General features: G+C 36.3%; 1 protein-coding gene across 11 annotated transcripts in view; it reads right to left on the reverse strand.

Moving 5' to 3' along the window:
- The window catches only part of LINGO2 (leucine rich repeat and Ig domain containing 2), a 1,132,704-nt gene that overhangs the window by 307,773 nt on the left and 800,163 nt on the right, over window positions 1-24,768 (reverse strand). For all 11 annotated transcript variants that reach the window (XM_077912220.1, XM_077912219.1, XM_077912211.1 and 8 more), the window contains one exon: window positions 6,029-6,187. The gene's annotated coding sequence lies outside the window, so the exon portion shown is untranslated. The remainder of the gene's footprint in view (window positions 1-6,028; window positions 6,188-24,768) is intronic.

Raw genomic sequence — 24,768 nt, forward strand, 5'->3', positions numbered from 1 at the left:
AGAAATTCACAGTCCAATCCTAGAAAACCATGCACCAAAGCCTGGAATCCTTTATTCACCTCAGACTGATTCATTTTCCACACCCCCTCCCTCAGTTCTCTAGTCTTCTCCTTCCCTCACATTGCAGCTGATGATCTAGATCCTGCCTTTCAGTGACAAGACTGGAGCCACGGCAAACCAAGAGTCTACAAAGCAGAGGCCAGAAATTCCTGGAATTGTCAGATTTATCCCCATTCTTCTCTTCTATGGTTGTAGGTGTCAGGTTGTAAGATTCATCAGGACAGTTAATTTTTAAAGTATTATTTTACCCTGTTAAATGTAGTTTAATTCAAAATTTTCATTCCAAAATTAATAACATTCTTTCTTGTAAAATACATGTAACCAAAGGAAAGGTTAAAGGCATAATTACATATACTGCTTGATTAATGTCAGGGACCTCTAAAGACAATCTCTATGAGTGTATATTAAAGTAGTATTTCCAAATTAGAGAATTATGTCAACAAATCAGAATGATTTGTTTGCTACTGTAAGATAAATGTTAATGTTTCATTTAATGGATTTCAATGTGTTTTATGGATTCTAGGACTACTTTGGTATGAAAAACCATTCTGATCGTCTTAGGCTTTAAAGAAAATGCTATTCACCTCAATATTAAGACACCTAGCAATGTGTTTATAATATAACTAATAATTAATTGTTAAACAGGGCCCTGCCTTAGAGTTATAATATGGACCACAACTCCTAGACCTGCTATTACCCTAAGAATGAAGTTGTTGCTATAAAAAAAGGTTAGACCCAAGATCTCAAAGACCCTGAAGAAGAGAAATGATTATATAAGAAACTAATAATTATAACTAGCAGCACAACAACTAACACTTACTGAGTGCTTATGAGGCATTCAGGTATTCTGTTAAGCATTTTCCATCTCATTTACTTCTAGGGACCAAGGGTAAAATATTCTGAAATTCGACTGAAACAAATGAATGCCTGGGTAGAATTGCTACATCAATGGACCATTAATAATAACAAAAATAGGGACACCTGGGTGGCTCATTTGGTTGAGCTTCTAACTCTTAATTTCGGCTCAGGTCATGGTCTCGGGGTCTTGGGATCAGGCCCTGCATCAGGCTCCACACTCGGTGGGCAGTCTGCTTGGGATTCTCTCCCTTTGGCCCCACCCCCTCACTCTCACATTCTCACTCCCTCTCTCAAAAATGAATCTTTAAAAAAATAGTTACAATAATAATTATAGCAGTAACTTATATATTCTGCTGAATGTTTTATGTGTCTGCTCTCATTTAATCCTCACAATTGTACATGGGACAGCTAGTATGTTATCAGTTGGGAATCAACTGATGATCAGATGATAAATAACTTGCCCAAGATCACATACTTTGTAAGTGTCAGAGTTGGGATTCAAATCTAAGCCTTATTTAGAGTCAGTGCTTTCAAATGTTATAGGATATTTACAACCACAATTTTCTATATAACCTGCCTCTGAAATAAAAGGTTAGCTTGCTAGGGTGGTAGTATTCTAGTGACTTCTATCCAGAGAGGTCCACACCTAACAGCATGGAAAGACATAAAACCCTGCTTCTTTATCCTAAGCATTTGAGATCTATAAAGATAAAAATTTAAAATTCGTGATCTTTTGTAAAAGAGAACCATAGTTTACTTATAAAGGTGACAAGACATTTGATAAAAGTTTTTTTTCTCAATCCTTTGATATTAAATCCTCTATACCCCTAAAAACATTTTATCTATCATTATGTGATTTTAAAAAATCTGTTAGTAAATAATGGCAGTATCAGAAGCCATGAGAGAATAAGACATCCTTGATCTAATGTTGGACAAGAGAACCCAATGCCAATTGGGCTCACTAACAAGAGAGAGAAGCGTATTTTCTACAATTAACACAGAAGTTATAATTTTGATCTTGAAGCACAAGTTTTGATATTCATTTATTCATTCACTCATCAGATATATTAACTGAAAATGCACATGGCTCTGGAATTAAGGTCTTAGAGAAGAAAGACAAAGACCTTGGTCTCAAGAATATGACATTTAGTGAGTCATATCTACATTCCCTTAAGTATGCATATTTAGAAAGAAATTCTTGGATTTTTCCCAGACCATAGGAGAACTTCTCTGGAAATAGATGATTCAATCATACAAAATGTACTGAATCTGGTATACTACTGGAGAAGCTTACAACAATGGTAATTTTCAATAAAATAATTGGGGTGAAAGCCAGGCTGTGAGTTAGGAATTTCCCGTAGTAGAGGTGTGAACACACCCCAGCTCATTAGAGGATTGTGTCAAAGAGGTTGGGCTGATGTTCATTTTCATTCATCTTGTGTCTTCTTCCAGCACTCTTCCCCAGCTATTTTCCACGGCTTTACAGCATTCCCTATCATTTTGGTCAAATGTGCATTGTGATGGAAAGGACATGACACTTACAGCAGAATTACTTAATTAGGTTTAAGTAAGCAGGACATGCCAAGTAGGGTAGGTTTGCTTTCTAGCCATAAAAATATGCCTGCGATGCACGCTGCATTCCCAAGGAGAGAAACAGTGATTGATGTGATGATAAAACGATGAAGGGAAGGATAAAGCCTGAGAGGTAAAAGTCTCAAAAGGGAAATAAAATAGGGTAGCAGCTGCCCCCATCTTAATTGAAGCATAAATTTCAGGAATAGGATCTGAGGTTTAATTTCAAGCACATACTGGGAGAGAGTTTAGTGTGTGTGTGTGTGTGTGTCCGTGTGTGTGATGGAAAACATGTAAGTTAAAGTCTTCTCATCCTTTGTTTTCAAACCATTTCTAAAAAAAGGAAAAAGTTGTAAATGTAGAAGTTTATGGATTATTGCTGAGAGCTACTCCGTTAGCCAGCATTTAACAGAGACTAACAGAATCAGTGATGAGCAACAACTGTTTCAGGACTGGTGACCTGCACTAAAAACAATACATTCCTGCACTCATGGAACTGAATGTTAGGAGTTTATCATTTCTCTCTACACATACCTTCCTTGTCCCTACCACACTCCTTGCCAGGGTCATTTTCTTTAAGCACAGATTCGACGACATCACGTTCATATTTATAATGCTCAGCTCTGCATGCAGAGCTCTGCAGTCCAGCCCCTACCTACATGTTCCACCTCTTTCTGAATGCCTCCCTACTCTCCAGGGACAAGCTTTCCATTCTCCAAACGTAACATTTATTTTTATGTAGTGGTGGCTTTGCCATACTGTGCCCTGAGCTTTAGAATGTTGTCATACCTATTTTCCATCAATTAAAATTCTCATTTTTTTTTTAGCTGTGCTGCTGCAATGCCTCGTAAGCCTCAAAGTCGTTCTAATACTCCTAACGGTTTTAATAATGCTTCCTCTTAATTTATGGGGAATTCCGCTTGAATATATATCCTTAAATGTTTTACCTAAAGGTGAGCTATTTTATACGTCACTTTCACTTTGTGAGATGATCTCAGGGCAGGGAGGGTAGGTTAATTTGTTTCTGGCCACTTAGTGCTTTACATGTGGTTGAAGAATGCTTGGAGAGCAAATAAATATGTACTTAAAAGTATTTAAGATTCATACTAAACTTTTTATGATGGAATCAGCGGCCTCACTAAGTTCTCAAGGTTCTTTTTCCGGGAGACATCAAAATAAGAATAGTTGCACAGGTAAAAATATCTATTGCTCTCTGCAGAAAGTAAGGGACACTTTGCATACACGGATGCTGCTATTTTTTCGTGAATTACCTTGGAGACTGCATGTCCCATGACATGGGGCATGCTATTATCAGAAGTACCTTAAAAAATCTCGCCTTTTATATTTTGTCTTTCTTGCTTAATATTACTTCTACCTACAAACATACAATAATGCAATCTGAGCTAGTCAAACCTTTGCTTTTAAAATGCTTTAAGAAAGAAAAATTGCTTTTAAGCTAAGGGGCAGTACAGATTTTTATGGCTTTGTTATAAACTTCTGAGTTGCAGAATTGGGAAGCCTTGACATTCTTAACTTTATGGAGAAGCTAACATGCATCGCTATAAAAAAATGCAGTTGCCATTCTTACAACAGAGAACAAAAATGAATTTAAAACTAATATAAACTATAAAGCCATAATGTATAAATTTTCTGTTCATTTTTAAAGAGTTAACCTTTAACTGGGAAAATATATGAATTCACTGTCAAATCTTTTATGTTCCTAGGGCCCTTACATCATATGTTTTTATTCAGAACAGTGGAGTGTACTATCTCTGTACCTCCTAATCAACAGGATTCACCTCAAAAGACTGTCCAAAGAGAAAAGAAGTTGTTTCTTTATAATACTTGAATCAAAAGCCCTTGTATACTTTTCTATATTGATAACCTACACAGCTCAGAAAGATAAAGTATTCTAAAGAATAAAAATAATGATCTCACAGTACAGGAGAGCTCTTCCTTTGTGATAAGATAAATAAGTGCTAATAATGGCATTATCAAATGATTACCTTCAAAATAAATTTAATTTTATCTTTCTTTTGTCTTTTTCTTCTAAGTCTGATGTTTTAACATGCAATCCAATTTTGTTGAAAATGTAGAAGTAAACACAATTAGGATGATTATTTTGGACTCAGAGACTAAGACTTAAACATTTAAGAATATGTAAGTCTATCATGATGCATTCTTGCTGTAATTGTTTGCTTGATTCTAATGCTGCAAAGCATGAAAGTAGGTGGAGACATATTTTCCAGATGCATCCTGCATTTTGATATCCCTTTCATTTATAGACTAGCAGAATTTTTCCAAGTGTGGATAACCCACCTTGCTACTAAGCAGGCCAATTGTCCACAACTCAGTTCATCAATAAGGATTTCTGCTGTGAGTCTGGTGATCTATACTATTTTTAACAACATTTTACCCTCTTGATATCATCTTATAGACAGATAAGTAATGGGATTGGGAAGGGATATTTATCAAACTTTAAAGAATCAATTATTCTCAGTCACTTGAGAAGTTCTCTTTTATATCCAAATAATTATCTTAGGCTACAATTTATTGACTGAGTTCCATTTATGTTATTTTCAGAAAATAAGAAAGCTGTATTTGTAAAAAGTTCAAGTGACTTAGAATAATCTCTGTCCTTTTTTCTCAGTGAATGAAGTTTACTTATATTTTCTGTTTCTATAATTGAACTTAAAGAAAATCTTGCTTTGGGGTGCATTAAATTCAAAGAAGGTGTGAAAGCTTTGATGGTCTTAAAGTCAGAGCCCAAGAATAACTTGTGGTTCTCCCAGCTAATTGTTGATAACGACATTATGTTATGGAGGAGGAAGACAGATAAAGGAGAGAAATAAGAAGATCTGACCAAACCATGGGTCATAGTTGAGATGAGTTTCCAGAAATCAATAGATAAAAGTAGCAAAGAGAATACTTGAATAAAAGTACAACATTATAAATTCTAGGAGCCGCAGTAATAATGAAGTATCTCATTGTATCACCATTTTAAAGAATACTTAGGTGAACAGAAATTAAAGTGATAAATACTTACAAATAAATAAAAGGCAGAATAATGGTATTATTCTAAATTAGAGTAATCCTGAGGCATATTTATAAGATTATACACCATAAACTGATACATATATATCTATATTGTGTAAAAGACAGCTAGTTAATAGCAACACTTTCCCTATAGCATCTTCAAAAGTACAACTGCTTATCCCATTATAGTTCAGAGTAGTTTCTTAAGGAGAAAATGTCCTTAGCTTGCAATTTTTGGCTATTGCATTACCCTGTATCCATAGTATCTTGTGTCTGCTTTATGTGTATCTTAAAATAACTCCTCTCTCCTCTTGAGAAAAAAATGGACTCAATTATTACTATATACATTCTCCTAAATTCAAGGGAGTAACATTCTACAACAACCTGTTCAGTGGACTTAGAAAATAAATAGAAAAGCTATGAATTATTCAGTACATCTTGGCAACACACTAAAGCCCTTAGAGCAAGTGATAAATGATCAGATGCCTTCCTCAAATCTTACCTGGTTTACTCTTCTTAAAAATCCAACCCTTGCTGTCTACCATGCAAAGCTCCTGGCCACTGGGTGAAATCCAAACTGGGTAGTTGATCATGGTAATTCCAACATGTCATGGGCAGCAGCATCTCTCAGAGTCCCACAAGCCAATTGCTTGAAGTGAACCTGCAACAAACAAGGTATTTCTTCATTTTAATTGAAAAATTATGAACCATGTCCTAGGTCCAGCAGGCATCACTACTTAATCAATAATGGAATCATAAAGGGGTGTGTGAGGGGCTATAAATGCTTCTCAAGATACTGATAAACATTAAAGTCAGAAGACTGAAGTTTATGTGCTACAAAAGGTGTTTTTGCCGAATGCATGCTCCTCTTAACGGTATTATTGATCTATTTAAGCTGTCAGTGTAAATAAACATTATTGATATTAAAACTCACACATTTTATGGTGTGTACCCCTTCTCCATCATGTAGGTGACCACCTGGAGCATTCAGAATATTTTTCTGTCTCTACCCACAATACTTTCAGGGTAACTGAGGCCCCCATTCCACAGGGCCAAACTTGTCAGCAGCTAAAGAAAAATCCATATGATGATTTAGATCAAGGATAGTTTGCTTTGTTAGTTCTGACACCCTGGTCATTGTCAACAATCCCTGTAAAAAAAAGCTGCATCACGTCTGTAGGCTACTGTGTGAGAGACACCTTGAAGGGGCACATATGAGATGATGCAAATGCAATAGCCACCTTTATCCGTATGAAGACACACACTATAAAACAGTAATGAACACAAACACCTTGTAGCCAGAATCTGTGTACTAAGGAATGCCCAGAGCGCAGGAAAGTAATTAGATGAGTACATTTGGGGACAACCTACCACATAACTAATACTTCACTCTCTGTGTCCATATGAATAAACATGATGTTTAAACCTCATAAGCATGTTTGACTTCCATTCAAGGAGAAAAAAAAAACATGCACAATCAACAACTCCTTTTGCACTCATACCTACCATACAAATAACTCTGTTCAACAGAAATTTAGAAGGATACTAATGAACAGATTAGTTTATTGGGCTTTCCAGAATAGCCTTTAATAATTATTAGATTGTTTAGCTACAGTAGCCATATTTAGTTATACACATGTAAAACCAGAATTATTATTATTTTCTAAATATTGCAACAGAAATGACTGAGAGGTCATTCTAAGTCTATAGGGGGACTCATGTGGATGATTATGTGCTGCAAATTCATGGACACAGGTGCAAAAACTGATTTTAACAAGCCACAAAATGATATATCCTCATGCACCTGTGATTAGAGCTTCATGTATTCCCAGACGTCAATGTGGAGACTTCATTAAAAGGCACAATAGTGAGATATCTTCTGGTGCCATTTCAGCAAAAATGGCCAGAGGGCAAGAGGCTGACGTCAAATACATACCTCAGACTAAAATGCAATACTTCAAAGTAATTCCTGAAAAGGAGAGGCATGTATATCTGGACACTAAGTGATCGTTCTACAATTCAAAGCAGGAATGTTGATGTAATTAGTGACACACATAGATATCCACACACCCAAGCCTCTTACCCCCTCCCCACTAGCAAACACATCCAGACAGACACACACATACACACACATACCCCTCCCCAAGGCCAAGATGTTCTAATATGTTGATCCAAGCTCTGATATTTGTTAAACTAAAACCTTAGTCAACTTATAGATGCAAAATGCCTCTATTCATGCCAGAAATCATTCTATTTCCTTTCTGCTTTATGTATGCTCTAAAAATTATCAAATCAATTCCCCTATAAAACAAATCTGTTTTCATGAATGTAATTCTTTTTGGTCTCTTGGCAGTCATGCAGGATATTGAAAGAAGTCATACACTGGTGGGCCTAAAGACAGGGAATGTTTATAAACATAATCTCCATGCTCCCAAACTGACTTTAAAATGAAAACATTTTGAAAGCTACTCACTTTGGAAGCACCTATTTGTGCCCTAGTGTGACTTCTCAAATGTTAGGTCTGCTATTCACTACAAAAGAGTAAAAATAAGTAAATCAGTAGAACTACTTGCTTTCTAAAATAGTTTTTATTTCATTATACAAAAACTATGCTATTGATCCTTTTTTTGAAAGGGTAGATTTTGTGTATTTTCTTCAGTAATGATGGTTTTCTACTGACGATTGATCACTGACTTGTCCAGGAGCGCACTTATTCACTCTACAAATTTGAAATGAGTACTGGTTGTTCTAGGTATGGGATTAGGTGCTAGATACAAAATGAAAAAGCATACATTCCCCCATAATAAAGACTGCCATCTATTCTATTCTGATTTGTTGGCATATATTTGTAACAAAGAAAAGAAGCCACATTAGACACCATCAAAATAATTGGCCTTAGTTTATATCCTACTCATATATGACTATACCCTGGGATTTTATGAAGTTTGTGAGTACAGCATTATAGGCCAAGGGCAAAGCTATAATATAAAATGACTCATACAGCTGACTCATGTAAAGCTTTTACTGGATGTGATGTTTTTGTGTCACTCAAGTTTTTTCTCCATAAGCCAACTAACCGTCAAAATATTTCAGAAAAATCCTACCAATTAATACATTGATATTTCTGGCATCCAGCATAGATGGACTGAATGCCCACCAGATGTGTGTACTGGGCATCATATACGATCCTATGCAGTCTACATCACAGTTCAAAGATTTTTGTTTCAACAGATGCAGGGAAGTGGGGTGTTGTACAATATGTCACTTCACAGAATTTTTGTATTACCAATCTCATTTTCTCAAAGAAGATAAATAAAATTAAATGCATGTATTTTTCTCAAAGAGAAGTCCATGAGGTATTTATGAGAACAGCTAATTCCATAACATCAGTTTGAAAATTTATTCTATTACCAATGTTCAGAATGAAAAAAATCTTTAAAATAAATTCTTCACTTCTCCCTCTTTAAATATTCTATTGAATAGGAACATGAAAAAAAAGGTATAGATAATGCTTTAAATAATAATCCTGGAAATTAAATGATTTTTACTAAAGTCAATATGGTTTCCAAATGATTTCATTTTCTTCTATTTTCTCATCCTAGATTTTGTGAGTCTCTGTTTATTACTGGGATAACTTGGATGAGACCAAGCCTTTTAAAATATAAATGTGGTTTTGTTTCATTTTTAAAACAATACAAGTTTCTCAAAGAGTTAAAAATAGACCTGCCCTACGACCCAGCAATTGCACTGTTGGGGATTTACCCCAAAGATACAAATGCAATGAAACGCCGGGACCCCTGCACCCCGATGTTTATAGCAGCAATGGCCACGATAACCAAACTGTGGAAGGAGCCTCGGTGTCCAACGAAAGATGAATGGATAAAGAAGATGTGGTTTATGTATACAATGGAATATTACTCAGCTATTAGAAATGACAAATACCCACCATTTGCTTCAACGTGGATGGAACTGGAGGGTATTATGCTGAGTGAAGTAAGCCAGTCGGAGAAGGACAAACATTATATGTTCTCATTCATTTGGGGAATATAAATAATAGTGAAAGGGAATATAAGGGAAGGGGGAAGAAATGTGTGGGAAATATCAGAAAGGGAGACAGAACGTAAAGACTGCTAACTCTGGGAAACGAACTAGGGGTGGTGGAAGGGGAGGAGGGCGGGGGGTGGGAGTGAATGGGTGACGGGCACTGGGGGTTATTCTGTATGTTAGTAAATTGAACACCAATAAAAAATAAATTAAAAAAAATGAAATTTGAGGGGAGCCTGGGTGGCTCCATCATTTAACCTTCTGCCTTTGGCTCAGGTCATGGATCCGAGGTCCAGGGGTAGAGCCCTGCATCGGGCTCCCTGCTTAGTGGGGAGCCGGCTTCTCCCTCTACCTCTGCTGCTCCCCCTGCTTGTGCTCTCTTGCTCTGTCAAATAAATAAAATCTTTATTTTTTATTTTATTTTATTTATTTATGATAGGCACACAGTGAGAGAGAGAGAGAGGCAGAGACACAGGCAGAGGGAGAAGCAGGCTCCATGCACCGGGAGCCCGATGTGGGACTCAATCCCGGGTCTCCAGGATCACGCCCTGGGCCAAAGGCAGGCGCTAAACCACTGCGCCACCCAGGGATCCCCTAAAATCTTTATTTAAAAAAATATTTTATTTTTTCATGAAAGACACAGAGAGTGAGACAGAGACATAGGCAGAGACAGATGCAGACTCCCAGTGGGGAACTTGATGTGGGACTCGATCCCAGGACCCCAGGATTAGGACCTGAGCCAAAGGCATACACTCAACCGCTGAGCCACCCAGGTGTCCCTAAATAAAATCTTTAAAAAATTAATTTTGAATGAGTGCATCTTACTGTAGGTAAATTATACCTCAATAAGGTTGATTTAAATTTTATTAATGAATTTTTGACCATGTCCAGAGAGATTCCAGGTAGGGGCACAATATACAGAACCTGTATAAAACATTGTTGTGCATAAATTTAAAATAAAACAAGACCAGAATAAAATTTGAAAATAGTAGAAGAAATTCAAACATTCACAAATCCTATTTTCTTGCTTCTTGGTCTGGCCGTAAGTGCTTTGTAATTGACTTTTGGTCTTTGTCTTTCTTTATGAACACTACCGCTAGCCTTTTAGTTTCTCTTACTGCTTTGAAGAAAGCTTTCCAAAGGATCCCCTCTGCACTTAGGCACTCATTTTATAGGCTATTGATTTGTACTTGTTGATATGCTGCTCTTCAACTTTATCTCTGGGATGCACTTCATCTTCCCCATGGAGCCATGCTGCACAGCCCCCTGGGTAGCCAGCAGAACCAGAAGAGTGTTCAGCAGTCTGTGAGCTCAGCGCATTTGTGAAATGACTGCTTGGTGCATTTTGCAAGCTTTATATCTAGGTTACTCATTTTCCCACAGACATCAAGAATATGGGAATAAGTAGGTTACCAATGATCAAAGTTATGAAGCTCTCTGCTTCAGAAATTTCAAATAAGATCCTTTTATAGATAATATTGGAAAAGCAAGGGTGCCACCAGTTTTAGTTACAAAATGATTGCTTCTAAATTATTTTATTATTATTCTTCATTTAGTCAGATGCAAAAGTCTCAGATTATTTCCCAGCAGGCAGGGGTTATCAACCAAAATGTATATGCCTGTTGCTGTCTTATATACAGTTGTTCATTTTAAAAACCATGCAAAATCTTGTAATAATGCCCACTGTAAGGTGATTAAAATAAGAACCAGAGAGTTTAAGTTTTTGTCCAAGGACATAGAGTCTTTGAAAAATGGCACTGAGATGCAGTTAATTGATAGTGCTGTACTGTCAATTCTATGTTCTTATAAATTGAGTTTGAGAGATTTCCTCAATATACAGATGAAAATCTGAGTCTCAGGGAAATGAAGTGACATACCAGAGGTCATTAGGATCACAGTAGGATTTGGATGAGTACATAAACCCATGATGTACCTGTATTTCTAATACTCTACTCTCTCACCCAGCTTACTCAGCATGGTATCTAAACAACTGTATAGATTTCCAATTCACATGGATTTTAAATAGCCATGCTTTGAGTAGGTTTTATTTTAGAAAGAAGATACCAAAAGTCAACAAACAAAATAACTGGATTTCTGAGTACTCAATTTTAAATGAGTTTAATCCCCTGAAAGCAACAGATGACATCTTTCTCTCTCTCTTTCAAGTCATTTTTTTTTCCCAATGGAAGAAATACAGACACAAGGAAAAGACTGTGATGATAGATTGTGACAAAGACTATTATTAGATTAAAGTATAAATAGCACATTGGCATTTTGTGGATGTTCATTTGGTATGTTTAACTACACTATGAGTAATTACAAACCTAAAATAGTCTTCCAAGATACTCATTTAATATTTTTACTTCAGAAACCCGGCAGGAAGCCCCGTGAGTAAGATAAAAACAAAATTTAGGGCAATTCTATCGATATCTGAAAACACAGAGCCTGATTCTAACACACAACAATTCTCTTTGTTGCTATATTTGCTCAAAGATACCTAATTCTGAATTTGATTATGATCTATATAAACTTTGACATTCAAGTATTCCATATTCCTGTTTGTATTTCCCTAAAATAAGGGATCAAATTAGTCACATTTCTAAATTTTCTACAAATGACACTTGTCTCATACTTTTTCCACTCTCCTGTTTTCCTTTCTTTGTTCCTTTTTTCCCCTCTTTCCTCCTTATTTTCCCTTTCCTGTTATCTTCTTCTTTTTCCTTCTTCTCATCCTTCCTTCCACTCTCCCTTCTTTTCTTTCTTCACTGCTCTCACATTTCAACAAATATTTAAGCATCCATCGCATTCTGTATAACCTGCAGGCAAGCACAAACACCCAGTTCCTTCCCAGGTACTGCTCATATTCTGGCAGAGTTTACTTCTTTGTAAAGAAGGGCAGGGATCCAATCTGCATTGACTTCAGAATATGTCATACCTGAGGAGAAAAATGGCTCATAATGCGACCCTAGCTTGGCAGACCTTATCAAACTAAAATTCACAAAGAATATTTCATCATCCCTTGGAAATTCCCAAATACTTCACTATTAGTTTTCTATGATTTAAAAAGAGATTCTTTAAATTCTCAGAGCTCACAAATGTCTTACTTACGTGGGAGCTACAAACAGAAGCCAATGAGCCAGTCAACAGTGAACTGAAGGAAGCAAACTTAGCCGAAGGGCGTTACAGACAACATTTTATTTATTTTTTTTTTTTAATGTCAAAATTTTTTTTTTTTTTTTTTATTGGTGTTCAATTTACTAACATACAGAATAACACCCAGTGCCCGTCACCCATTCACTCCCACCCCCCGCCCTCCTCCCCTTCTACCACCCCTAGTTCGTTTCCCAGAGTTAGCAGTCTTTACGTTCTGACAGACAACATTTTAAACACGATTTTTGTCAGAACACATTTGTGAACTAGTTTTGGTCCTTGGCCACCAGTTTGAGATCCTGCTACAACTACTGGTCACCATCTACTGCTATTTTGGCAAAACCCATGGTAGGTAAAATCTTCTCAAAGTCTTTCTAGAAGGGTAGAGAAAAGCCCTCTAAGACTAGCTCATCCAAATCACCAACGAACATGTTTAATAGTGTGGATTCCTGGGCTCCACCCCAGAATTAATAAATCCCCATTATTGGAGTGAGATTGGGAATTCTGAAGATCATACTTCCCTAGATTACACTAGTACTACTGTTTAATAACTATTCTCCTAGAACAAAATCTATTTTGGACATTTCTCATTACTCTTCCACAACTTTTAACTTATAACTTATTTATCTTTTACTTTCAAATAAATTAGCCTATTTCAGAAAAATTATTCTTCCATGAATTGCATAAATTGAGAAATCCCCTTTAATGATCAATATTTTTCCTTCAGATATTTAAAAACCTATCTTAATGTTCAATATACACAATTCATCATTCTTTTCTTTTAATATAGCTTTATTGTTTTCTTTTCCTTTTTTTAAGGCTTTTATTTATTTATTCATGAGAGACACAGAGAGGCAGAGACATAGGCAGAGGAAGAAGCAGGCTCCCTCCGGGGAGCTTGATGTGGGACTCAATCCCAGGACCTGGGATCATGACCTGAGCCAAAGGCAGATGCTCAACCCCTGAGCCACCCAGGTGCTCTACTGGTTTCATCACTAAAGAGACTCCTCAAGAATAGAGAGAAATCATTATGAAAGATAATTATAAAACAAATGTAACTAAGGAGGAATCAAGTTCTCTTTGCTGTATGGAATTACTGTACCTAGGACGAGAAATAAGAAATGAAGGGGGTTTGGTGATCGCATCTCAGCTTCCATTTCATGAGGAAGAAACTAATGTCTCTGTATATGATCACTATCAATTACAGGGCCACACAAAGTATGAGTCTAACAGCAATTACACTTCCAAATGTCATGTTTGAGATTTGTAGCCCCTGTTAGAGGTGGTAGTGGTCTATAGAGTTTTTCAGGAGTTGGAGAGCTTTCTAGAAAGAAGGATAGGAAACTAAGTATTTGACGAGTAACCACTGTGACTTAGGTCCCATGCTGGATGCTCTACACACATGTTCTCATTTCATCTTCATAACAAACCTGGGATACAGACATTATCATTCCCACCTGGAGACTGATAAGAACTAAAGTCAGAGAGGGTGAGTGGCCAGCAGGAGGCCAAAAAGGTAAAAGACAGAATGACTTCTTGGTTGAATAAGCCATACTTTTTCTGATATAAATAAATGGTCTGTATGCTATTTGCCTATCAATTTGCTTTTTTCCAGGAATAAATCCAGGTCAACCATTTCTCTCTCTCTCTCTCTTTGAAAGAGAAAAAGAGAGTGAGAGAGTGTGAGTGGGTGAGGTGGGGCAGAGGGAGAAGAAGAGAATCTTAAGCAGGCTCGACACCCAGCACAGAGCCCAAGGAGGGGCTCAACCTCACCATCCTGAGATCATGCTCTCAGCTGAAATCAATAGTCAGAAGCTTAACCCACTGGGCTATTCAGGTGATCCTCCCTTTTCTATTTCTAATGCTCCCTCTCCTCTCCTTTAGTTCAACATCAGGTCCCTAGAGATAAAATACATGACAGATAGCGTAATATTTTGTTTTTGTTTTTAGCTGTGTAGAAACCAACACACCCCTTCTTCCTATGAGTTTTTTTTTTTTTTACTTTTATTAGGAAAGCAGGATGGAGCTTGAGTTATTGTACTATTGTACTATTATGTACTATTGAGTTATTAGTTATTATTGTACTATTATTATTATTGTACTATTATTGCATTATTAACATAATCTTTGAGAAAAGGGAGAACCTTTCCCCTGCTACCTAGGGGAACAAGAGGGTCTTGGAAGTGCCTTAAACTCAACCAATATGACCTAAACTTGGATGTTTGAGAAAATGACATAAAGATTAAAAATAATGTGTGTGTGTGTGTGTGTGTGTGTGTGTGTGTGTTTATTTTCAGGTCAGATTTCTGCGAGTGCTGGCTAAAGCATTAGGTTTTCCTGCAGTGTGACCTTATGTATTTTCATAGAACCTAGCCCCCCAAGCTTTCTTGTTCCTTTCCATATGCTATTTTGTGAGATCTGAATCTCCTGCTAAATTCCTTTGCTGCTTAAGAGAGCCAGAATCATTTTTCAATACTTTCAAATAAGAATTTTGACTGATACATAAATTTGCTTTTCAGATTGATAGAAAATCTACTAGGACCCACCTAGGAGACTGACTCAAAGTAACATGGAGTATATCAAAGAGAATAGTAAAAAAAAAAAAAAAAAAGAGAGAGAGAGAGGGAGAGAGAGAGAGGCAGGAAAAAGAAAATTTAAATGGAAAAACTGTAGCTGAAATTTTGATGCATGTAGTAAAATTAACAATAAAATGGAAAGTCTAGTAAGTTGCAAATCAGGTATTTTAGCAAATGCTTTAATTGTGCTACTTATCAGTGTTTTTAAGGAGAATATTGAGAATGACTTCCAGGTATACTGGGATAGCTAAACAACTGGTAAAGACATTTTCAACCTTTAATGTTTGAGGGCCCTGCTCCTGGGCTCCCAGGGAAACCATACTTCAATTTTTTCCCAAGGTCAGAACGACTTAACCAAACTTCAGAGCATTGGCTCTACCTCTGCCCTGAGCACACACTGTACATCCGCTTAGTTAACAAATAACTTAAAAGAAACATTTCAAACTAAAGAGTGAAAATATTCCAAAGTTCTGTTGCACATTCTAAAAGCATAAGATAAAGTTGTCCTTTGTCATGATGGCTTGTAACTCTTGATGTAACAGAGAACATATAACCCTGTATTAAACTTTTCCTTCTCTCTTTTTGTAAAGATTGTGTAGCCCGGGCAGCTGTGTTCATTTGGGCTCCAATAAGACTCCTCCCCCCCCCCCTTTTTTTTGAAATCCGGAAAGGTTTGCTCATTTTCGGTGGACACAGCTTTACAATATAGACACATTACATTAGAAGTGATCTGCTTCACGCAACAAATAAATCCTTTAAAATGGGAGCAACCTAATACATAACAGCAGAACTGTTTTTTTTTTTTAAGATTTATTTATTTTTTCATGAGAGACACACGGAGGAGAGAGAGAGACATAGGCGGAGGGAGAAGCAGGCTTCCTGCAGGGAGCCCAATGACTAAAATGCAACCCAATGTGGACCCGATCCTGGATCCCAGAATCATGCCCTGAGCCTAAGACAGATGCGCTCAACTGCTGAGCCACCCAGACATCCCACATCAGAACTGTTTTGAATTTTGCTGACACTTTCCTTGTTCTCAGGCAAGGTCATAGCTACAAAGGCCAAGATAGCATCCAGGCTGGTTTGTAATCAATCATAACCAGTTGCTGCTTTCTAGGTTTTAATTTTCCTGGCTTTTTGAGAACAAATACAGGCTTCCCCCACTAGCCAAAAGTAGAGCATTCCTATGAAAACTTTTTTAAGGCAAAATGGTTTAAAGTGAAGAAGCAGTTAGCATTACTTTACAAGGAAAAAAGTTGAAGCATTTCTGGACCCCAAAAAAATAGCCTCTCTCAGGCTCTTATGATACCTTAGGACACATCTTGCTATCAGATGTATAAAACAAATCAAGATAAAGTGCAGATGCTCACAGACACAGTTCAAAGTTGTGGCAGCTTGATGCTGAGATGCTCAGTGGAGTTCCAGGGAAGGAGCCGGGTGAGGCTACTCTCCACTGCTCAGGGTGCGCGCTGCTTCTATGATGGCTCACTGCAAAACACTGAACAAACTACTTTTGCTTTTTTGCATGAAAGTAAAAAACCTCTTTGGATTTCTTTCAGTTAGCAAAAACAGGCTCTAATGTAGGTCTTTCATAAAAGTGAAGTGACCTATGTAAACTTTTGAAAAGTAGGGAATATTATACTAGATTTTCTTTTTAATTTTTTTTCCTTCCTCAGCCAGGACAGTCAACAGACAGACAACTATTGGAACCATGAAAAAGCTAGGCTTTTTGAAATGAAAATAGAAGCAGTCATATTGCCAATCACCATTGATTTATACCCCCCCCCAAAAAAATCTGTGCATTTACTATATTCCAGGGACTGTGCCAGGTTCTGGGAAATAATAGGAAATAAAACACATACTGTCCTAGACCTTACAAAGCTTATATTATCTGTAAATTTGTTCTTATTAAATTCATATTTTTTTTAAGTAGGCTGTATGCCCAATGTGGGGCTTGAAGTCACAATGCCGAAATCAAGAGTTGCATGCTCTACTGACTGAGCCAGCCAGGCACTCTGAGTTCACATATTTTGAATTTAGTATTACCTAATAGTATGCCCTATTCTCCAGACCCTGGCAATCCTACTGATGAGGAACAGGGCTAGCTGAGGACAAAGTACATTGACAAGTTCCTGAAACAGGCAGAGGGACATTCCTCTACAGACTCAACCTTCTCAATGTTAATACATTGCTAGGGGCAAAAGGCAATCTTAGCATGACCCTCAGGATCCTGTAAGTCTACTTTAACATATAAAAATTTCTTTAGAAATTACCTTCATCTCTCCCCACCCCCCAAGATATGTGTTGGCAATCCCAACACCCAAGCACCCAAGCACATGGCCCATCGATATACATCTGAAGGTTTTATTAGATAGTAATAAGTGACCTTTTCCAACAATAGCTAGCCCCCTCAAGGTCCTGGAAACCTTGCTCTCAAAATTTCTTAGAGAGTACACTATCCTCAAACCCCTCCTAACTCCCAGGTATGTAATCAGCCACCCCTCACAGGCCCGGGGCAGCAGCTCTTCCTGCCCATGGGTCCTGTCCCTGTGCTTTAATAAAACCTCCATTTTGGGATGCCTGCGTGGCTCAGTGGTTGAGCTTGTGCCTTTAGCTCAGGGTGTGATCCTGGGTCTGGGGATCGAGTCCCATATCAGGATCCTTGCAGGGAACCTGCTTCTCCCTCTGCCTGTGTCTCTGCCTCTCTCTCTCTCTGTATCTCTCATGAATAAATAAATAAAAATCTTAAAAAAAAAAACAACATTTTGCATCAAAGACGTCTCAAGAACTCTTGGTTGTTGGCTCTGAATCTCACCTCACCAAACCTCACCTATATTCCAAAATTTCATCATACTCCCGGAAGGAATTAAAATCAAGATCTTGTAGAAATATCTGTACTCCCATGTTCATTGTATCATTTTTCACAATATAAAATACAACCTAAATGTTGTACATTGTACATATAAAAACAAATGTCTATCAATGGATGAATGCAAAAAGATGTTTTACACGTACACACACACATTTCAGCCAATGAGAAAGAAGGGATCTTGTCATTTGCTATACCATGAATGGACCTTGAGGTCCTTATGCTAAGTGAAATAAATAAGACAGAGAAAGATAAACATTGTATGATATAGTATGATATATTTGGACTCCAAATATGATTACATTTGGACTCAAAAAGCCAAACTCATAGCATGGTAGTCACCAGTGCCTGGAAATTAGGAAACATAATGAGATGTTGGTCAAAAGGTATAAACTTCCAGTTATAAACTTATTTCAGATGAATAAGTTCTGGGGATCTAATGCACAGCATTGTGATTATAGTTAGTAATGGTATAATGGTTATAAATGGTATTATATACTTGAAAATATAAAGATAACAAATTTTCAGTATTCTCACCACAAAAAAGAAATGTGATGTGATATGATGGGTATTAGTTAACACTATGGTGGTAATCATTTTGCAATATATAAGTGTATCAAATCAATACACTGGACACCTTAAGCTTATACAATGTTATCTGTGAGTTATATAACAATAAATCTGGGGGAAATATTGATTTGAAATAATCAATGTAACCATATTAACATACTAACTAAATCAATGTAAACATATTAACCTTACTAACAAACTAAAGAAAAATCATATGATCATTTTAGTAGACACAGAATAAGGATTTGACAAAATCCAACAACTATTCCTGACTAAAAGGAACTTTGAGTAAACTGTGATTAGATGGTAATTTCATCAACTGATACAGGACATTACAAATGACCACAGATAATATCACACTTAATGGTGAAAGATGCTTTCCCCCTAAGGTCAGGAAAAAATAAGGATGTTAGTTCCCACAACTGCTATTCAACATTATAATGCAAATCCTACCCAGCTCAGTAAGGCAAGAAATAAGTAGCATCCTAAGTGAAAAGGAAGAGGTAAACTGTCCTTCTGTACAGATAATATGATTTTCTGTACGGAAAATCCTTTTCAATCCACACAAAAAGTACTAAGATTCATTAATATGTGTGTTTAACAAAGTTGCACATACATGAACCACATGCAAATATTAACTGTAATTCCATATTCTAGCAACAAAATATTAGGCATTTGAAATTTACAAAAACTTCAATACCACTTACAGTAGCATAAAAATTACCTTAAATACATGAAGATAAATCTGGCACAAAAAAAAAAATCTGGCACAAAACATGTGCAAGACTTGTACACTGAAAAACTATAAAACCTTGCTGACAGAAAATAAAGAAGACCTATATATATGTAGAGATATACTATGTTTGTGAGTTAAAACTATCACAACTTCAGTAGGATATTTTTAATAGAAATTCCAAACTGATTCTAGAGTCACCTGGGTAGTTCAGTGGGATAAGCATCTGCCTTTGGCTCAGGTTATAATCTCAGGAATGAGGGTGATTGATACATTCATATCTTGACTGTGATGATGGTTTCATGAGTGTATACATGCATCAGAACATACAAAAAATGTACACTTTAAATATGTGCAATGTTTGTATGTAAATAATACTCCAATAAAACTTATTTAAAAAAAACAGATGGGATAGAAGTATAAAGTTTTATCTGATGATCTCTTTGAAGATAAATCTCTTCTATCTGTAGTAATTGACAAAGAAAAATTGTCCCAAGTCTGGTTGGGGACACAATTTCCTTGAGCAGAGAAACTCTCATCTTGCTTCTAGGACAAAATTTACAATCCTGATAAAATGCTGAAGAAATTCCTAATGAACTTTAACAATAGAAAGGCCTCTTCTAAAATTAAGAAGCCACTCAATGGCTGTTAATCAGGTGTCTAACACTCTTCAGTTAAATATTCTTGTGTCCAGATAGCAATGATTACATAATCAATCTTTTTACTTTATTTTTTATTTTATTTTTAAGGTTTTTAAGATTTTTTATTTATTTATTCATGAGAGACAGAGAGAGAGAGAGAGGCAGAGACACAGGCAGAGGGAGAAGCAGGCTCCATGCAGGGGGCCTGAAGCGGGACTCGATTCCGAGTCTCCAGGATCAGGCCCTGGGCTGAAGGCGGCACTAAACCGCTGAGCCACCCAGGCTGCCCAATCTTTTTACTTTAATGTATCTTTACTAAGAAAGAATATTTTCTGGCCAGATTAGCCACCTCCTCTTGTAATCTTTGAAAGAAAACTGTGACATAGTCTCTTAACAAATTTGCTAAGTTTTTGATTTTTAAATTGCAAACCATATGTAAATTAAAATGAGAAGGAGGGAAGGACGGACATTTGTTGGGGGAGAGGGGAAAAGTAGATGGTCCAAGGGAGGAGAAATGATCAGTAGAAACCAAATGACTGAAATTTTGAGGAGAAAAACAAATACTTTCAAATTAAAAAAAAAAAATAAAGTGGATGATTAGGAAATGAGATTTTGAGATTAATGGTAAAATTGCAGAGTAGCTGAGTAAGAGGATCACAGGGATAAACTCATTAACATGCATAACACTGTGTAGTGTTATTGTTTTATTCTGATTAAGGGACCTTATTGTATTTACAAAATCATTAGGTTGGGTTCAAATAAGTCCTTCTCTCTCTACAAAAATGTATTTCCGCCATTACACAAGGCAGAGTACAATTACCATTGGTCTGAGAAAACTTTAACAGTTTTATTAGCATGTGTTAATGTGAAATAAACTTGCCGGTGGCTTATTGCAGTCACTGTTTCCATTTGAAATAATCACTTACATTACACTTATCCCATAGGAGATTTCACAATGGAAGAAATCACCTTGTGTCTTTACACTTAATCAGAACTCTGCTGTGTCAGGAAAAAAAGAAAGCCTGACCTTCTTGCTTTTAATGACCCAAAAGGAGTTATCTATTACATTAAATGCCATGACAACCCACAAAATATAAAGGATTTAAGGCAGAGACAATATATCATCCCAACTTTTCATACAAACTGATTAATAGTCCAGGTACCAAGCAAAATACCAACAGAGAATAATCCTGACACCTGTTCCAAGGACTGATGAAGAAACTATGCTGAATGAAAGTTTAATCACTGATTTCCTTTGCACAGCCAGTTTCCTAACGAGACCACATAATTACAAGTTAGAGGATTCAAATCCTTGGCTAATACGTAATTATATCTGGAAGCATAACTACTAAACTAGGAAATTGAATCATTTCAAGAGGATGCTTTTCACACACAAAATATCCATGGATATATTTAACAAGGGGGACTCTGGGCTTCTCTTTGCAGATTTAAAATCTTTGGTACAATTTTGGAAAGACCCAAAAAGCCCAGTAGAAGGATTCTGATACTTTGTGGAAGAATAATTCTGTCAAAAAGATGGTATATGATATTTTGTAAAGGAAGCTTCTGCTAAGCTTTAATTCTAAAGGGTTCATTATATTTTGGAAATAGTTGACAGTAACCATTTTTAAAGGGATGATTCAAATTCCTGAAGTTGCACATGTAAAGATGAGAAGAAATTGAAATCTGTCAATTTTTGCCATCATCGTCTTTAAGGCGGCCCACTCTTAGACTGTTGGGCAGAGAGGCAGCAAGCTCTTAGAAACACCTTCAAACATTTTTTTATCTCAAATTCTCTTTTGAAGAAGGTTGCTTCTCAAGTTCAAGCTTTTAAATGAAATCAGTGTCAAGTAATAAATGCTTTCCCTAATGTAAATTGGGAACTAGGAGAATGTACAAGTACCAATGAATATTAACTAGAAGTCCTATCCATATTATCAGTCAGCCTGATGGTATACTTTGTGTGTGCATGAGAACAGTTCTTGTTTGAAGAAGAGCTTAAAAGGTGGGTCGACAGACTCAGGTGCTGGATACCAAGTGAACTTCGAACACTGTGACCAGTGAGAACTGACTTTTAATCTCGTTAAGTCCTATAATAAGATTGTAGCATGGGATTCTATGCTTGAATGCAGCTGGATCCATGGTTATGGTGATCAAAAAGTTGATCACTAAAACTCCAATCTTCCAATTTTAAACTCAAAACAAAGTTTAGAAATCAGAGCCTTTAATGAATATTAAAGCAACAAAGAAACCTAATCATATACTCTACTTCTCCCCTTCTCACTCTCTCCTCTTCCCTTTTCAAGAAATAACTGAGTGCCTTCTATGTTCAAGACATTGAGCTTATTTTACAGTTAAAGCAGCTAGCATCCAAAAAGATTAGATGGTTTCTCAAAGGCAATTTGTGTGAACTGGGCTTTTATTTTTTATGATCATCACAAAATCAAGTTCTCCAGTCCATTGCTCTTTGACTATGTCATGCTACCTCACATTAAAAATCTGAATTCAAAAAAAAATAAAATAAAAAAAATAAAAACAAATAAAAACAAATAAAAATCTGAATTCATGAACCTCGGTAGAAAACAGTGGCAAAGATTAAATATAGAAAAATATTAGGGGAACAAAATACTTTACAATATTCTAATAATCCAAAAACAATCAGTGGCAACACAATCATAAATCAATAGAGACATACCCTTGGTCTGATGTAATGAAACTTTTCATAGGACAAACATTTACATCCTAAACTTGTTCAATATGTTGTGTGTCCTTTATTTCTGGAAGCTTTCTAGATAACTAGCTGTTTTTCTTTTTTTTCTGAAGAAATACAAACTAATTTTATCACTTAAAAACACTGTATTCATATTTCTAGATTTACTAAAAGGAAGACGAGATGGTTAATTTAATGAGGGAGACTTAGCAAGTTATAGTTGGATTATATAGTGGTTTAGATCATCTCACCAATATTATCCAAGAGAAGAATGTCACTCCCCAGGGTGCACAAGAATGCCCACTGGAGACCAGCAAGAAGATTCCAGAACTTTATTTATATTTTTTATCTTATCCCTCTCTAATTTCTATTTTGTATATCTTTATTACAGTAAAAACTATGCATATCAGTTTCAAAGTATACAATTCCCTGTATATAATATAATGAAGACTTGGATTCATAAAGCTGCAGCAGAGTTTGTTGGTTAAGGGCACAGGCTCCAGGGCCAGGCTAAACTTTAGGTTTAAAATGCCTCTATCATTTACCACTCACTTATGAGCTTAGTACAATAATGACCCAAACAAAAGAGATCATTTCCTTGATCTCTTAAATACACACAAACAAAGTAGATAAGAGTGTAGAGGAGGGTGTATAACTTACACTGAGAAGTCAAAGAAGACCTTCCAAATAAACATTTTAATTTTATACTTCAATGACAAGAATTAGGATGGGGATTCTGAGCTACACTAACCTGCTAGCCATCCAAAGAATACAGAAGGCTCCCTACTTATTTTGCTTCCACTTATTGCCAAAACTCTTTCACATCAATTGAAAATATACTGGGGCACCTGGATGGCTCAGTGATTAAGCGTGTGCCTTTGGCTGAGGTTGTGATCCAGGGACCTGGGATGGAGCCCTGTGACTCTCCAGCTCCCTCCTCAGTGAGGGGCCAGCTTCTCCGTTCCCTCTGCCCCTCCCCCTGCTTGTGCTCTCTCACTCTCTCCCAGATAAATTAAAAAAAAATCTTTTTAAAAAATTGAGTATATACTATAGCCTTATACTATTTCATATATGTGAGAGCATCCATTCCTCACGATTACCTTATGTTGAAGATACTCTTGTTTTTAGAAAAATAAAGCTCAGAGAAGTATATCCTTTCTCATTGTATTTACATATTCTAATTAAAACAAAAAATTACACAGACCACAGTGAGATTTTGAACTGTGAAGATTCCAGCTCAGCTATTCTTGAGACACGTAGTTAGCATACTATACATTTGTCTCTGAGTTCCAACATATGTGTCAGAGAGAGAGATATAATTATCTCAGAATATACATTCTATATTGAGCTTATCTTATTTATTTCAAGTTTGGAGATCTAGAAGCATTATTTGATGATGAGGATTTCTTTCTAATCTGTGTCAAAGAATAGCATCCTAAAATGACTTAAACACAAACCTTATAAAAGTAGCTGAAAAATGTTTCTAGCTTAGATTAAAAATATTTCATAACTTTATTTTATCAGTGAAAACTTTTCAGATTGTCATTATAAGTAGAATATGTAAAATAGCTAAAAGTGGAGCTGTTCTATGTGAAAGAAGGTTGAGATAGGCCATGAGAGTTCTAATGAACATAATTTGAAATTTGAATATTGTAAGGTTGAAATTTTAATGGATTGAACTGCCATTTCATTACTCTGAAAACCAAAATTTTGGTAAAAGAGGTATTTTCAACAGGCACTTATCTTATTTGCCTCCTCCTCCTTCTTCTGTCCTTGTTCACATGAAAGTGGGTTGATGGTAGAGATGAAATATTATATTAATTCACACACAGTACAAGAACAGCTAGCTGTGTTAGCAGTTACTAACTTTCAAAGGCTCCCAGTCTGCTAATTTAAGTCACAATTTTGTCTGCCACATAGACCATGGTCTAACTTTTAGAGGCTCAACA

Source organism: Canis aureus, chromosome 10 (genome assembly GCF_053574225.1).
Source record: "Canis aureus isolate CA01 chromosome 10, VMU_Caureus_v.1.0, whole genome shotgun sequence".
In the NCBI taxonomy this organism is placed as follows: Eukaryota; Metazoa; Chordata; class Mammalia; order Carnivora; family Canidae; genus Canis; species Canis aureus.